Below are 16297 nucleotides of genomic sequence, written 5' to 3'. Positions count from 1 at the left end.
CGTGATCTTTGATTCCACCCTCTCCCTTGAGCCTCACATCCGCCATGTCATTAAAACCTCCTTCTTTCATCTCCGCAACATCGCCAAACTCAGACCCTCTCTCACACCTCCCGCTGCTGAAAGACTCATCCATGCCTTCATCTCCTCCCGACTGGACTACTGCAACTCACTTCTCCTTGGCATCAGCTCCACCTACATCAACCGACTCCAACTGGTCCAGAACGCAGCCGCCCGACTCATCACCCACACCAAATCCTGGCATCACATCACTCCAGTCCTCAAACAACTTCACTGGCTTCCCATCTCCCACCGGATCAACTACAAAATCCTGATCCTCACCTACAAAGCCCTCCACCATCTGGCCCCCCCATATCTCACTGACCTCCTCTCCCCCTACCAACCCTCACGGTCCCTCGATCCACATCAGCCGCTCCTCTCCATCCACAAGTCCAACCTCCGCAGTTTTGGGGACAGAGCCTTCTCCAGGGCAGCTCCCAGGCTCTGGAACTCCCTCCCCCAACTGATCCGCAATTCCGTGTCCCTCACCATCTTCCAGTCCCGCCTCAAGACCCATCTCTTCACCTCTGCCTATCCTTAGCCCCACGTCCTCCTCCCTTTTCAGCTGTGCATTAATTGCCTCATATTGTGTTTTGTATTGAATTCTGTCTTTACTTTGTGTACTAGTCATGTCTCTACTATTTATTTCATTCCCCTTACATGTTTTTCCTCTACCTGCTAAATTTTTGTAAGGTGTCCTTGAGACTCTTGAAAGGCGCCCATAAATAAAATGTATTATTATTATTATTATTATTATTATCTTTGTTGTCCCTTGGATGGGTGGTGGAGGAAGTAATCAAAGCACCACCAGTCAAAGTACTGAACCCATTGTGAATCATTAGGCTCCATGTATGGAACTGGAGGCTCACCCTGTGCAGTAATCATCTGATTGAATTGATTAAAAGTGCGGCAAAATGCTCTTTAGCCCACCAAATCCACGCCAACCTGTTTCATACTAGTTTGATGTTATCCCACTTTCACATCCATTCCCTACATACTTGGCACAATTTATAAAGGCCAATCAAACTATGAACCTGAATGTCTTTGCAATGTGGGAGGAAAATGGAGCACCCAGAGGAAACCCACACAGTCACAGGGGGAATGTGCAAACTATTGAATGTGCTCAATAGCAAGGACATCCTTGCTATTGAGGCAGTGCAGCATAGGTTCACGAGGTTAATCCACGGGATGGCGGGACTGTCATATGAGGAAAGATTGGAAAGACTGGGCTTGTATTCACTGGAATTAAGAAGGATGAGAGGGTATCTTGTAGAAACATGTACGAATTATAAAAGGACTGGACAAGCTAGATGCAGGAAAAATGTTCCCAATGTTGGGGGAGTCCAGAACCAGAGGCCACAATCTAAGAATAAAGGGGAGGCCATTTAAAACTGAGACGAGAAAAAAATGTTCACCCAGAGAGTTGTGAATTTGTGGAATTCTCAGCCACAGAAGGCAGTAGAGGCCAATTCACTGGATTAATTTAAAAGAGAGTTAGATAGAGCTCTAGAGGCTAGCGGAATCAAGGGATATGGGGAGAAGGCAGGCACAGGTTAATGATTGTGGATGATCACAATGAAGGGCCAAATATCCTCCTCCTGTACCTATTTTCTATGTTTCTACGTTTTTATGTCAGGATTGAACCCAGGCCTCTGGTGCTGTGGCAGCAGATCATGTGAGGTACCAGCTGTGCCACTGTGTTGCTCAGATGACTGGGTGAGAAATAGATACATCTGTACATACATGAGTGGTAAAGATCCCGTCAGGAAAGACTGGCATTCACAGGAGTAATCATGCACAATCTACCCTTCTCCACACACCACCCCAAAAAGAGCTGGCCTTTTCTGAGCAAAGCTTTTCATTTGAGGCTGGTTTGTCTGATACCTTCAGACTTTCGACTTTTAGACTTCAGAGACGCAGAACGGAAACAAGCCCTTCGATACACCGGGTCCGTGCCAACCAGCGATCACCCCACACCCCAACACTATCCTACACACGAGGGACATCATAAATTTTTACAAAAGACAATTAACATGCACCACTGTGTGTCTTTAGAATGTGGGAAGAAATCAGAGCACCCAGAGAAAACCCACATGGTCACAAGGAGAATGTACAAACTCCATACAGATAGCACCCGTAGTCAGGATTGAACCTAGTAAGGCAGCAACTCTACCGCTACACAAAAATGCTGGAGAAACTCAGCGGGTGCAGCAGCATCTATGGAGCGAAGGAAATAGGCGACGTTTCGGGCCGAAACCCTTCTTCAAACTCTACCGCTATGCCTCCTTGCTGCCCTAAAACATTCAGTGTCTGTGTGGATGATTCTGGTGCCAAACAGGCACGAAGCAATTTCAAGTCAAAATTGCATCCCAATCCTTTGTATAGTGTTACGTAAAACTTTGCTGAGGGTAATGAGACCCTTGCCTGCTTTCAGCAAGACACACGCTCCTTGGTTTTGCAGATGTTCCAAAATTGCAGTAAATGAGTAGACATCAGGCAAACAGCAGGAAGTTCCTCATATCAGTTTGGTCTGGCCTTGTTCCATGGATACGTGGATTAGTGAAGTCATCAGTATTGCCCCCATGTTGTCTGACTTACTTCAAGCAATGTGAAGGAAGATTTGTTAGTTCATTGTAAGTAAATATTTACAACACAGTGGACCACGGTAGAGTTGCTGCCTTACAACACCAGAGACCCGGGTTCGATCCTGACTGTGGTTGCTATCTGTACGGAGTTTGCATGTTCTACCTGTGACTGCATGGGTTTTCACCGGGTGCTCTAACTTCCTCCCACACTCCAAAGATGTACAGGTTTGTAGGTTAATTGCCTTGGTAAATTGTCCCTTGGTTTGTAGGTGATTGCTGGTCGGCTTCGCCCCGGTGGGCTGAAGGGCCTGTTTCTGCACTGTATCTCTAAATTAAACTAAACTAAACTAAATTTACAGATATACTTGGCTTTTTCAGTGACAAATTATTGAAAATCGACGTTTCTAGTGTACAAAGTGATTATGCATTTTCCAAGTTAAACCTTGATACTCTGGAAAAATTACCGTACACTTCCTGTTGTGAATCCTGCCTACAAGCAAATTGTTTTTCACATTGGACAAGCACATCATGATGTTATCCATACTGCAGAGTTCAATTAAAGCATTGCTGGGAATATTAGGTCCTGTTGATCCAAAGACATTCAGTTGTTGGTCTCTCAGAAGCCAAGCAGCCAAGCAGTCTCATTGTCTGTACTCATTCCCACCTAGCCCACAGCTAACAATGGCCTCCTTCTTTTATAATCGTTACTTTTTTGCATATCTTTCATTCATTTGTTCTATATCTCTCTACATCACCGTCTGTATCTCTCATTTCCCTTTCTCCTGAATCTCAGTCTGAAGAAGAGACCCGAAACGTCACCCATTCCTTTTCACCCAGAGATGCTGCTTGATCCGCTGAGTTGCTCCAGCTTTTTGTATCTACCTTAGGTATTTATTGCGTTGCAGGTTCTGCAGCATGCAATTTAAAGGGCCAGTTGGGAGGGCGGGGGTAGGTTTGGAGTGTGCTTAGTGAACAGGACCTTAGTGCTTAGTGACAAGCATCATGCCAGGAACCGAACTCGGGCAGATTCCCTTTGTGTTATTTTCCTACCAGCATTTCTTCAGGCCTCCAACCTCATAACTCTAAGATAACGGCTTGTAGCCACTTCCAAATGAACATCCTTCCCCTTAGAAAGTCAAAAAATGTTGTAGTAACTTAACAGGCTAGGCAGCATCCCTGGAGTGCAGGGATAGGTAATGTTTTGGGTCGGGATCCTTCTTCAGACTGGAGTTATTGGCATCGACACACCTCGTTTTTATTGTCCCACAGATGAACTGTGTAAAGGCATCTTAGATTATTATGTGGCATTGGCATTGGGTTTCTTGGTTAATGTTTGTTAACAAAAAGATAGCTTATTACTGAATATGGAGTTAGTTATTGTCCTATAGCATAAGTGTGTATGTAATTTAGATACTACTTTAGCATTTGGTTTTGTTTTCTTGGTTGAACACTTATCTTGGTGTCATAGCACAAGTACTTTGAGTTTTAATAGTAATGTAACTCCAGGATCCTGTGTGTTCTGTGTCAACGATCCTTAGGGAAACAAGCATCTGCAGTTAATTGTTGTATATCCTTCACCTATCCCCATTTATATATCATCTGACCCAACAGACAGACAGTCACGTGACGCTAGCCCCATGGATCAACTGAGCCACTCCTCCCGGACAGTACTATCCCAGACCACCTCCTTGAAACAGCACTGACCACTTCACATGAGCCATCTAATTCACCCGCCATCTAACACACAATAACTGCTGCACACACTGTGAACACTCCACTCTTTTACCCACCCCACACAAATAACTGATAAACAGAGAATCCCACCACCACTACCTTCCAGCAGCAGACAATCTTCTCGTGTTCTACAATATCTAAAGCATACACTGCATTCCCTCCACTTGCAAACAGAGTCTCTTTCTCTCAAAGCCCTTGGGTCGCAGGTAGTATTCAATTTTCAAATGTAATAGAGGTTTATAAGATCATGATTGGAATAGATAGGGACTTGTGTAGAGACTTTTACCCAGAGTAGGGGAATAATCAAGAACCAGGGGACATGGTTTAAGGTGACAGGCTGACAAGATTTAGTAGTAACCTGAGGGGCCACTTTTTCAAACAAAGGGTGATGGGTATATGGAACGAGCTGCCAGAGGAGGCAGTTGAGCCAGGTACTATAACAACATTTAAAAAAACATTTGGACAGGTACATGGATGGGAAAGGTTTAGAGGGATATAGACCAAATGCTGACAGGTGGGACTAGTGTAGATGGTACCTTGGGCAGCATGGACAAGTTGGGCTGAAGGGCCTGTTTCCATGCTGTATGACTCTATGACTATGAATATCTAGGACTAAAACAAAACATTTGCTGCTGCACGCTGACCAAATTGTGACCAAGATTTAAATATATTTTTAAACCCAAATATAATTTGCATTCACTTGTGATGACTCTGGTGTACGGGTAGCTGCTCTGTGCTTGAAATATGCATTAAATAACCAATCTTATTTATGCATCCATGAAGAAACCATGTAATCTTTTTTTATAACTTATATAATTAATACAATTAACATTCTTTCTTTCATTTTCATTTTTTTTTATTTGCTGATTTTATCCTAGCAAGTGGATTAAATTTAATTATTTTAGGGAGTTCAGTTGTAATTTTAGCACCTGGAATCTCATTCTTTTACAGATACAAATATTTTGCTATTGAGTTCTATAAAAATGTTTCTTTTAATGAGTTTCCAAAGGTATTCTGTTCCCCAGTGGCCTTGAATGCAGCTCAGAGACCGTGACAAGAGTCTGGCAAGGTAGCCACGTTAACAGAAGCCCTGTTTTGCATCCTTCTGCTGCTGCAAATAAAATAAAATAAATATGTTTAACAGAATGCAATGAAATAGGTCGTCACCACTGCGCCAACGTGGCTCGCAGTGAATTATGAACTGCTTTTACATTAAGCACAATTTCCTTTTGCATTCAGTCGACAGGAAAGAATATGGTGTGTAAACTAGCTAGGAATCAACATGAATCTTACTGTGCCTCTGACAATTTCACTCCCCGCCCCTCATTACCAGCACTATCTGACCATTAGCTGAATGATATTTATGGGTGTACATTTGCTGTCGAGTTTTCCTTGAGGGTACTGATGATATTTCACCTGTAACCCCACAGATAAGGATGTATTTTGGGGTGAACTGAAATTGTGGAGAGTGCGGTATTGATCATCCACTTTCCCAGTGTGGAGTGATTAAAAGAAAGCTGGTCGATTGCCAGTTGTTGGAGAGACTGGGGCCAGCCAGGGTGTTGGTAGATGGGTGTGGGATGGGGGAGACGAGGGGCGTTTTGGCATCAATAACTGTTTTCCTTTTTATATCAAGTTGTAACAAATAGAGTACACCGGTAGATTTTTAGTGTTGGTGTCATTCACACAGACTCCTTTGCCTAGCAATTCTTCATCTCAGGATGTCATAGAGCCATAGAGTGATACAGTGTGGAAACAGGCCCTTCGGCCCAACTTGCTCACACCGTCCAACAATGTCCCAGCTCCACTAGAACCACCTGCCTGTGCTTGGTCCATATCCCTCCAAACCTGTCCTATCCATGTACCTATCTAACTGTTTCTTAAACGTTGGGATAGTCCCAGCCTCAACTACCTCCTCAGATTCCTATTAAATCTTTTCCCCTTCACCTTGAAACTATGTCCTCTGGTTTTCGATTCTCCTACTCTGAGCAAGAGATTCTGTGCATCGACCCGATCTATTCCCCTCATGATGCTACAGAAATGGCACAGAAAATAGAAACGCAATGGTGTATTTATCGTCACATATGCAAAGTTTAGTTTAGTTTAGTTCAGAGATACAGCACAGAAACAGGCCCCTTGGCCCACTGAGTCTGCGACCACCAGCGATCCCTGCATATTAACACTATCCTACACACATGAGGGACAATTTTACAATTATACCAAACCAATTAACCCACAAAACTGTGGGTCTTTGGAGGGTGGGAGGAAACTGAAGATCTCAGAGAAAACCCACGCGGTCATGGGGAAAACGTACAAAGTCCGTGCAGACAGCACCCATAGTCGGAATCGTACCAGGATCTCTGGCGCTTAAAGCGCTGTAAGGCAGCAACTCTACCGCTGTGCCACCGTGCCACCATGCACAGCGAAATTATTTTTCTTACGTACAGTCCTGCACAGCATTACCATACCCAAGCACATCCTCAGTTAGCAAGTGTATAGAAATAGTCTACTGAGCCCGCACGCAAGAGAGGCCATGTTTTGGCACCATTTTCAAAGTCCAGTCTGCGCTCTAGTTCTCATGAGTGGCATCCAATTGTGGCAAGCCCCAGGCCGCTAAGGGCCTCCAGCCACTGTCTTCCTCGGACGTGATGTCCCTCACCTCGCCTGTACATCATTGTGCCCCGAGGAGCGCCTCTCGCTGCTGACCTTAAGGTGCGGTACGCCAGTCCCCGGTTCCCTCTCCACCGGTGTTGCTCCTCACCTGCCGCATCCGTGGTTGTCACCGACTCCAACTTCCTGGTCCCTGGTCCTTGGGGGCACGCAGGGCCGGTTCTGCAGCCTCCCCACTATAGGCGGCTGTCCGTCGGGTCTTGCGTTTGGCCACGGGGGATGAGTAGAGGCTGGCTCGGTGTATCTCTCCCTGCAGGCCGGGGTGCGCCGGGTCCTCCGACCAGTTGCCAACTCACTCCCTGCAGGCTGCCGCGTGCTGGGTTTCTGCCGCACGGCTTACTGGGAGTTTCGGTGCACTGAATGTGAAGTGGCTGGACACCAATGCATGAGGGCCAGTTCTGCAGACATTCTGTTGGACACAAACAGTTCTTGTCATGTGTACTGAGGTACAGTGAAAAACGTTTGTCACGTGCTATCCAGTTAGTGGAAAGACAATGTATGATTACAAATGAGCCATTTACAGTGTATAATACATGATAAGGGAATAACCTTTAGTGCAAGGGAAGGCCAGTAAAGTCCGATCAAAGATAGTCCGAGGGTCACCAACTCCAAATCCAAAGGTTTGCCATTTAATATGATTCAAGACCTTCAAGATCGGCAAAGTGGCGCAGCGGTAGAGTTGCTACCTTACTGCGCCGATGACCCGAGTTCAATCCTGATTATGGGTGCTGTCTATATGGGGTTTGTATGTTCTCCCGGTGACCACATGGGTTTTCTCCAGGTTCTCCGGTTTTCTCCCACATTCCAAAGACGTACAGGTTTGTAGGTTAACGGACTTCTGTAAACTGTCCCTAGTGTGTAGGATAGAACTAGTGTAGGGGTGATCGTTGGCCAGCGCAAACCTGATGGGCCAAAGGGCCTGTTTCCAAGCTGTATCTCTAAAACAAAAACTAAACCAAAACCTTTCCTTCACCCACTTTCTCAGTCAGGAATAATTAAAATAAAGTTCTTGATTCTTGGTTTCTTGGTCCTCCAAAATATTCCAAATGGAATTTAAACTGGAGGTGGTGAAGGGAGGGCTTAAGCCAGAAAGGGTTATTGGGAAGAAAGAGCTACTTTAAATTTAGTTGCATCTATTTGGGTAACTATAGTAGGGTGGAGATTATTCCATGCTTTAATTGTGCGGGGGAAGAACGAATTGCCGTATACATCTGCCTTTGTAGCTGGGATCACAAATTGGATCAAATGCCCTCGTCTGCTCCTAATTGGTTTGGGTTTGGTGTAGGTCTTGTAGTCTATGTCGATCTGACCATTTAACATGTTGGTAGTTGGTAGATTGCTGGCCATTGGTGAGAATGGGGCCAGGCATTGGTGGAGATGTGTGCAGGATGGGGGTGGGGAGGGGGGGTTAGGGGGATGAGGGATGATTTAGACATCAGTTAGTGAGAGTTGGGATCTCAGGATCTCTAATGTGTGGGAAGGAACTGCAGATTCTGGTTTAAACCGAAGATAGATTAGAGTAACTCAGCTGGACAGGCAGCATTCCTGGAGAGAAGGAATGAAGGATCTTGGCCCACACCCTCACCCATTCCTTCTCTCCAGAGATGCTGCATATCCCGCTAAGTTACTCCATCACTTTGTGTCTATCTCAGGATCTCTAACTTGGGGTTGGGACATCAAGTGAGAAGTTATGAATGTCTACAGTGCTGGAAAGGTATGGATCATGTTTGAGTTGGGATGATGATCACGTTCAGGATCTGTTTGGGTGGGTGGAGTTTGTTTAACATTGGATGTAATGGAGGGCATCTCAGGAATCCCAGGGATGAGAACTAGGGGGGATTATTTATTCCAAAGAGTTCCTTCCTGCAGATGATTCCTAGCATGACATTCCATGGATTGAGATCGGCAACTAATTTCATGTCATAGAACATAGAACATAGCACAGTACAGCACAGGAATGTGCCCATCAGCCCGCAATGTCTGCACTGAACATAGTGCCAAGTTAAACTGATTTGATCTTCCTGTACATGATCTATATCCCTCTATTTCATGCACTTTCATGTTCCTAAAAGCCTCAAACACAACTATTGTATGTGCCTCCACCACCAGCCTTGACAATGTGTTCCAAACCTTCACCACTCTCAATGCAAAAAAAATTGCCCCGTACATCTCCATTAAGCTTTCCTCCTCTCACCCCATAGTATGCCCTCTAGTGTTGAACATTTACATCCTGTGGCACAGCTTCTGACTGTCTACCCTGTCTATGCCTCTCATAATTTTATATACTGCCACAGCAGATCACACATTCATAGTGAAGGATTAGATACAAAATGCTGGAGTATCTCATCGGGACAGACAGAATCTCTGGAGAGAAGGAATTGGTGACGTTTCGGGTCGAGACCTTTCTTCAGACTGACCTGAAACATCACTCATTCCTCTCCAGAGATGCTGCCTGTCCTACTGAGTTACTCCAGCATTATGTGTCTACCTTTGCTTTAAACCAGCATCTGCAGTTCCTTCCTACACAATTGTGAAGGCTTGTTCTGCCAGTATGGTCCATGCCATCTGCACGTGCATCTATGCATTTCCTGGATGCATCAATGCATTTCTGGGCACTGCACCTTGACAGCGTTGCACCACGCCTAGGTGCAACAATGTGTCAGCTTGTCAATCATTCAAAGGATCTAGGAGCGAAATCTAAAATAGTGCAATATCCAATTCTTTTGGATAGCCCATGTACATTTGCAAGTCCCTATGCTTCAGTGTAATTGCATCATATTTCATTTTTTCAGCAAAATATTATTGACAAAACAGCATTTAAAAAAAATATATGTAATATACTTGAACAAAATTTCAAAAAGTAGCATTTACATAAATCTTTCTTTTGAGAGAAACAGCATTATATTCCCTTTTTTTAATTCTCCTTTTACTGATTACAAATATATATATTTAATATCCATGCTACTAACAGTGATCTAAGAATTGATTATCCTTGAATGAGACGGAATAATAATAAAAAATAATTTATGCAAACTACCTAAACCATTTTGTAAAGTGGTTTGGTCTTCAGTAATGTTCAAATTTTTATGTAGATATTGATCTAAATGAATATCTATGTAAATGAGTATTATTGAAATATGTACGTTATTATGTGTGCTAAGATTGTGAGATTAGCGGACAGATCAAATAATCCTTCCGGCATTTCTAATGCACCAGTGTTAGGCCTTTGAAGATTTCAGCAGGAACTTGGCGTCAGAACTAAAGTTTGAATTTATTTTTTGTCGTTGCACATATAACTCTGAGGGTGGAAATATTATCTGGGCCCATTGATGTTTATTAAATTCTCATTTGTAATATTTCTTCACATTTTTATTTATTAGACATTCCCTAAAATTATTGGACTTTATTAGACATTCCCTAAAATTCCTTTCTTGGCGAATGATAGGTGGGTACAGGTGAGGGGGGGGAGAGGAGGATTTTGAAAGGCAAACGATTGGACAAAGGCCAGAGATGAAAAGACAAAGGGTTTAAGATAAAGAGAAGAATTGTGAAGCCAAGGGAAGGGGAGGGGAGGAAGGGGAAGGGGGAGAAATTGGTGAGAGTCTAGGCAGGGCACAGGGAAGAGGGAGGGGAGGAGGGAAGGATATGATGACCCAAAACGCCACCTCTCCATGTTCTCCAGAGATGATGCTTGACCTGTTGAGTCACTCCAGAACTTTGTATCTTTCTTGGAATATTGTGTGCTCTTTTGTTCTCCTTACCAAAGAAAGTATTTCCAGGCTATGGAGGGGTTCCGTGAAAGTTAACCAAATTGATTCTGGAGGTGGAATAACCGGCTTAGAAATAGGAATATGGATCAATTTGGCCTGCAGGCAGTAGCGTGTAGAAAAGTGAGAGATTTAACTGAAATATACCAAATTCGGACAGGGCTGAACTTACTGGATGCAAAGAGGGTAAGTTCTCTAGCTGGAGGGACTAGAATAATGAGTTATAGTCTCAAGATACTGGGTAAAACATTTAGGACCAAGATGAGGAGAAATATCCTCACTCAGAAGCTGATGAACTTGTGGAATTTATTACTCTCGAGGGCAAGTTGCAGAATACATGTAATACAGAGAAAGACACAAAGCATCAAGAGATTCGGGGAGATAATGGGAGTATGTTATTCTGATGAAGGAACAGCATGACAGATGAGTTGTAGGGCTGAATGGCCTCCTACTGCTGTTATTTTCATTTGTTTCCATGTAATAGGAGATTGATTTTACCTCAACTTTTAACGGCTGGTAAAATAGATTTATCATAGTTATCTGGGAGGGTCAGCCATCTGTAAGCAGAATGTTGGCTTAGAAAACCCCGAGATACAAAAATTGCACCCACTCAAGATTTAGATCATTTAGATAATTGGATACAATAGGCAGCTTTTAGTATTCTAATTGTGAGCATAATGGTTCAACGGTGCATTATTGCCACGTGTGCATTGCACAGTCAAATTCATTTTGCATCGGTCACACATGCATGAGTCGCCTTATTGTGGTGGCATTTACAAAAAATCCAAAGTCCGTCCACATTCTCGATGTACTGGAGCGGCTCCCAATCCAGGCAAGATCCAGTCTGCTGCAGGGCCTCCTCCGTCGCCCTGGACCAGCTCGGCCCACGAACCAGCGGCCCTCTCTGAGCCCTACCGACTTTGTGACCAGGAGGCACCTTCTGCAGCCCACCTTGAAGGTGCTGGAGGCAATAACTGAAGGTGTTGAACGACCTTGAAGGTGTTGGATGTGGACCTTGGGGCTAACGGAATCAAGGGATATGGGGAGAAAGGAACGGGGTACTGATTCTGGATCATCAGCCATGATCATATTGAATGGCGGTGCTGGCTCGAAGGGCCGAATGGCCTACTCCTGCACCTATTGTCTATGTTTCTATGTTTTTAATACCTCGATCCCTCTCCTGCCGGCCCAAGCCTCGTGACTGTCGTCGCCAGTGGCTCCCACTCTGGTCTTCAGGGCCAAGGTCTTGTTCTGCTAAAAATTGCCTTATCATTTACCTCAGCAAACAACATTATTCAACGTCAGAGTAAGGCACATCCGTTTCATTTTAATAGCTGGAAAATGCGGCAATTCATCGTTAGTGAATGTTTATGTCCTATAGATATTGAGTGAGTGTGGGCCTTTATTTGACTCTGCACGTTGGTGCTACAGCTAAGAATGTCAAACTGAGGTTGGTCATAGATTGAACCTGGTACCTCATCGCTGTGCCTCAGTATTGCAGCACTCGCTACCTTGACTCAGTGAGTCATCAAAAATCAGCCTGTAAGTTTTTCCTGGGTAGATTGTCTGAGTATATGTAAGATGCCCTGTAGGACAAAGAAGAGGAATGAAGGTACCTTTTAATTAACCTGCAACTCTCAAACACAAATCTTGAGAACGTGGGCATTTTAAATGAAGGCATTAATAAACGGAAATGAAGGTATTGATGCACATTCTAAATGGATGTTTCAACTTCATTTAGTAATATTTTCATGATTTGTATTCAATTAAAAAAGGAGGCATGTTTTTAGTCATGAAGGTTGTTATATTTTTAAATGACACTGATGTGATTCTTCTGGTCGTTTCGTGTAAGGCACCTTATTAAAACTTTGCAGTATTTCGGAACTGGAGTTAGCTCCTTTTTGCATCGATGCTCGGAAATCATGTTTGGTTTTTTGCCTGAAGTTCGTACACAGGTCTAGTGTAGCAGAGCCAATCTCGGGGGAAGGATTTGCATATTGATTCCTGGGGAATGCCCTTGAATGCGCGTCCACGCCTGTCATCTCTGCATGCAGGGCTGTGTGAGCAGCATCGCAAGCAGCAGGAGAGAGAGCCGCATGTGTACTATTGCGGGTAGTGCTTGATAGGCAACTGAATTGCACACACACACGCAAGAGGTCTGCAGGAAGCAACCAACAGCAAATTAATTGATTATCCAACTTCTGAAGGAAGCTGCCAGTAATCTCATAAGCGGTAAGGATATTTTATCTGCTTGCTAAAAATTGCCTTTTAATTTCACTCAGCAACCAACTTTATTCAATGTCAGAATAAGGCACATCCTTTTCATTTTTAACAGCTGGAAAATGTTGCAATCCATTGTTGGTTAATGTTTATGTTCTGATCGATGTATGTTCGTTTTGTTGTCCAATGGATCTACAGATAGATTGAAAAATATACTTGCATTTATGTGCTCGGTGCCATCCCGACTATTCGATTAACCTGACTGTCATAGTCTGTTTTACTACCGTGATAGGGATGAGTCTACAATTTTTCTCCCAGTCCAGGTTTATTTAGCATTTCCAATAGCACACAGAATCTCATAGGTTCCGAGACAAGAAATAGCATGTGGTCATGGATGGAGAATGCAGGATATGTAAGTGATTTATGATTCAGAAAACGAGGGAAGAAACTTGAAAAGATGAATACTGCAGTGGGCTCGGAATGCACATGTACTTCAGTCCTGTATCACAGTGCTCCGTTGTATAATGCCTGCATCAGCAGAATCCTAAAGCTCGCCTGCATTTAAAAGGAAGCATGAAAAAATTAGGCAATATCCCGCAATGCTCTACATGCTCTTAATGGAAACACCCTGTGGGTTCCCATTAATCAAAGGCCATGCAGTGTTTGAAGATGGGTTTGATGTTCACCCAATGTTTCCTTAAAATGGATGTTTTCATTTACTCCGTAGCAAGGTCTCCAGCTTTTAAATTCCTTTATTGGTCGCTCTTATCAGTGAAATCTAAGACGTTTGTATTTCCGTATCCTAGCTCATAAAGATTTGTGATCAGATATATCAAAGGCAAATTTCATATGTAAATAATGAGCATAAATCAAATGATTAATTTACATGTGTAACAAGTTTTCAATGCAAATAATTTGTTATTCTGAGAGTGTCTTTCAAAATATACCCATTGGACATGATTTATTATAGGTAACATTACGAGGGGCAATTTTTCACAGCAGATGTTCCTTGATCTCCAAATCAGTAGATTGTGAGTTCAAGCCATTCTCTAGGACATGTGTACATGATGTATTACAGTATAAGGGCAGTGATGCATTGGCCATAGTCTACCATTTGAAAGAGATGTTGAATGAAGTGTACATCAATCATTTCTTGGTGTACTTTCATAAGTTCATAAGTTATAAGAGCAGAATTAGGCCATTCGGCCCATCAAGTCTACTCTGCCATTCTATCATGGCTGGAGAGGGTCAGGTCATATCTCTGGCAACATGGATAGGTGACATCTCAGATCTGGACCCTTCTTCAGACTAGTTTAGTTTAGTTTAATTTATTGTCATGTGTACCGAGGCACAGTGAAATGCTTTCACAGCGAAAGGACCATCTACATTACATGATACATGATAAAGGGAAGCACGTGAATAACGTTTAGTGCAAGATAAGGTCCAGTACAAATAGTCTGAGGGTTTCCAATGACGTAGATAGTAGCTCAGGACTGCTCTCCAGTTGTTGGGATGATTGTTTAATTGCCTGATAACAGCAGATAACTGACTATCCATGTTCTCTGGGGATGCTGCTTGACCTGTTGCATCACTCCAGCACTTTGCATCTTATTTTGTAACCCAGCATCTGCAATTCCTTGTTTCTACATTATCTGCTGGAGATCAGACTTATCTCTGGGTTGTCTTGGTTCTTACATTTATAAAACTCACATATGTAGAGATCATTGCTCTTTATACTACTCATGTATGGTATGATTTTCCTGGATAGCACGTAAGACAAAGTGTCTCACCGTATCTCAGTACGTGTGACAATAATAAACCAATACGAATACCAAAGAATTGCTGGCATCCAGAGAAACATTTGTCCACTCCTACCAAATAGTTGGAGAAAGATAAATACGCATATTATATCCTTATCATCCCCCAAACTAATCCATTACATTGAGTTATTTCTAAATTCATGTCAAATGATCAGTAGTTTGCCAAAGCATACACATTATGCAAGGACTTAAATGCAAATAATTCCGTTTAATGATAATTTAGAGGAAACATTACCTCTGAGCCTTAATGGACTGCCTGCATAGATAATTGAACCCAGATAACTCTGATGCCAACATTCAATTTACCATTGAAGCAATTACTTAATCTGTCTCAGGCGTGAGTGAAGAAAAAAATCAGACAGACAGTTCCACTAGATCATGGTGGACTTCCACGAACAAACATGGAACATGATTTGTGGTGATTAAGGACATACATCGATGATCAGAATCATCAAGTTTGCTTTACAACTCCAGGTTTCTAAAAGAAGGTGAAGGTGCGACATCATGAAGTTCAAGTTCAAGTTCAAGTTAGTTTATTGTCATGTGTCCCTGTATAGGACAATGAAATTCTTGCTTGATAGGAAGGAATTGTTGGAATATTAATGCAATTCACTGTCGAACCTTGTAATAATAAAATGCTGGCAATTGTCACTCTCTAACTCACCCACCTTAATAGGTCAGATCTTCTGATTTATGTTCCACCAGTAAGCAGGAAGAGCTGAATTTATAGCATCCACTAAAAGATCAGATTCCTCCCTGGTCCCTCACTATCTCATGGTCTCTTCATGCCTTTGTGCGTGTCCCTGGAAGGCCTCCCCTTTCAGGTCTCCAGGTCCTGCAGTTTCATTGGTACAGTTTCCTTGTTGAGTGGTGTGGTGTCAGGCATCTGACACGGAAACATAGAAAATAGGTGCAGGAGTAGGCCTTTCGGCCCTTCGAGCCAGCACCACTATTCAATATGATCATGGCTGATCATCCAGAATCAGTACCCTGTTCCTGCTTTCCCCCCAGGGAGGGGGGATGGAAGGGGGGGTGAGGGGAAGGGGGAGGGAGAAGGAGAGCGAGAGGGAGAGCGAAAGGGGGAGAGGGAGAGGGGGAGGGAGGGGGGGGGGGGGAGGGGGGATCTGGAATGGGAGGGATGCGGGAAAGATTGCTTCCGGGATCATGGAAGAAATATTGTTTTGAGCTTAGGTCATGCTTGGGGTCGGAAGAGCTGGCTACAATGTAAAGCGATTATTTTAAAAGATAGTAAAACAGGCTGAAAGATTTATTTAATCTGTTTTTATTGCACTCTTCCTCCCAGGTAATTGACATAGAAAACCTTGTTGATTTTCCTCAACAAAGTCCTCTTGAGTTTACTTTAGTTAGTTCAATTTAATGTCATGTGTACTGAGGTACAGTGAAAAGCTTTTTTTGGGTGCTAACCAGTCAACAGAAAGACACT

General features: G+C 43.3%; 1 protein-coding gene across 3 annotated transcripts in view; it reads left to right on the top strand.

Annotated features, from left to right (window-relative positions):
• syt2 (synaptotagmin 2) overlaps positions 1 to 16297 on the top strand; it is a 552336-nt gene that overhangs the window by 374019 nt on the left and 162020 nt on the right. The window contains exon 1 of one of the 3 annotated variants that reach the window (XM_033042450.1): positions 12868 to 13045. The exons of 1 other annotated variant lie outside the window; for it this stretch is intronic. The gene's annotated coding sequence lies outside the window, so the exon portion shown is untranslated. Of the gene's footprint in view, positions 1 to 12867; positions 13046 to 16297 lie in introns of those variants that run through there. One more of the 3 variants, XM_033042446.1, reaches the window with a different exon arrangement.

Source organism: Amblyraja radiata, chromosome 24 (assembly GCF_010909765.2).
Source record: "Amblyraja radiata isolate CabotCenter1 chromosome 24, sAmbRad1.1.pri, whole genome shotgun sequence".
Classification (NCBI taxonomy): domain Eukaryota; kingdom Metazoa; phylum Chordata; class Chondrichthyes; order Rajiformes; family Rajidae; genus Amblyraja; species Amblyraja radiata.
Note: the sequence above shows the minus strand (reverse complement) of the source record. Positions and strands in the feature narration are given on the sequence as shown.